This window comes from Arachis ipaensis, chromosome B9, assembly GCF_059453495.1.
Source record: "Arachis ipaensis isolate K30076 ecotype BB chromosome B9, ASM5945349v1, whole genome shotgun sequence".
Lineage (NCBI taxonomy): Eukaryota > Viridiplantae > Streptophyta > Magnoliopsida > Fabales > Fabaceae > Arachis > Arachis ipaensis.
This window is the reverse complement of record NC_142444.1, coordinates 10,647,062-10,648,949: the sequence shown is the minus strand read 5'-3', so window position 1 is coordinate 10,648,949 and position 1,888 is coordinate 10,647,062.

Genomic DNA, 1,888 nt, shown 5'->3' with positions numbered 1-1,888 from the left:
GTCTCAGATGCTATGACGGTAGAGGGTGTCAACCTTCAAGTGGCACCCAAAGAAATATGAAATTGCTATCATGGAATTGTCAGGGTTTAGGGAGACCCTTGACAATCCACAATCTTAAAGGGATTTGTAAATCCTGCTCGCCCGAGGTGGATTTATCTGTGAAACAAAAAATCAATCTCGACAAGTTAAAGAAAAACTAAGATCTTGTGGTTTCAAGGAATGGTTTATTGTGAATCCAGATGGATTATCTAGGGTTTGGCAATGGCATAGAGGGATGGTCGCAGTGTCCAGATTTTACAGCATTATAGATTTTTCATTGCGGTATCAGTTTTGACAGCTGGTTCTAATGATTCCTATAATGTCATAGGTATTTATCTCAATTCAAATGATCAACATATAATGGCTCAGTTTGCTGAATTAACTTCAGTCACCCAGTAGTTCCATGGTAAAGTTGTGTTAATGGATAATTTTAATGTCATTTCTAATCAATTGGAAAAAGTAGATGGAGGCGTTAAATCTCCTTCTTCTATTGAAGCTTTTAACAGTTTTATTGATGATAATTCTCTGATTGATATTGTATGGTCGAAAGACCATTCACCTGGTCGAATAGGCGGTGTGGTGATGAGTTGATATAGGAGAGATTGGACCGATTTCTAGTAGGATTTTATTGGTAACAAATCTATCCAAATGCATCAGTTTTTAGACTATCAGAATCCGGGTCGGATCATTATCCTCTTCTCTTAGACTCTAATCTGAGAACTGAGAGATCTAAACAGCTATTCAAATTCCAAGAAAGATGGTATTCCAATTGTAACACCATACCATACAGAGTCTTATGCTTAAGTCATAAAACAGGGGTGGCGAGGTATTACGACCTCTAAAAGTAAAATCTTATATATAATATAGTTGAAAAGAAGTCGTATCTAGGAGCATTTGAAGAAAAGTTAAACAAAGCATTAAACATAAAAGCGCATATCTCTCGTCGAAAAAGCGTGATCGTAAACAGGATAAATTAAGAACAAAGAATTATAGATACCTAGGAAAAGAGTTGCAAGAATACAGATAACAAAGCTTCTGACTCGGCTAGCGAAGTTAAAACCGGACATAGCATATATACATATATACATGAGAATCCCAAAAGTTCTTCGCTTTCAGAAGCTCTCAGTATGCCTCAGCGAGGTGCCTCACGTCCTGCATCTGAAAACCACAAAATACGTATGGAATGAGGACCAGAGGTTCTCGGTATGGTAACAGTACCTACATAACTAACATATAAGGTCACGGGAAAGCCAGAGGTGATCCTAGAACTTCCGACATTTGATTCACTCTTATAAAACACAACAAAACAAAAAAATTTAGGCGACTAACTAAGGATCTTCCTTCTAATCTAACACTTCCCTTTCCAACTCCTCCAAACCTCCCAACTGCCATTGGACTTATTTGTTTTTCAAACACAGATAGTACATACAAAGAAATCATAATTAGAGCACAGATACAGCAGATAAACAGGTAGCAAGTAGTTAATGTGATCAATTAGGCATTCCAAAACAAGCACACCAAACAAACACATAGATACATATGATGTATGCCTGTCCTATGGCTGATGAGTCTCATCTGTTGGTTATATAGCCAACCCGACAAGTCCTGGTAGCTAACCATTGGACTGTCCCTCTGTCGTGCATCCCCAATTCTCAAATCATACTCATATAACACACACATGTGTATATCCACGGGGATGAGCTCATCCGGAAAGGTATAAGTGTCCGACCACACTTACGAGATAGGGTTAGTAGAGTATTATAACACCCTACCACACAGAACTTTATGCTTAAGCCGTAAAACAGAGGTGGTATGGTATTATAACCTCTAAAACAAAAAAAATATATAT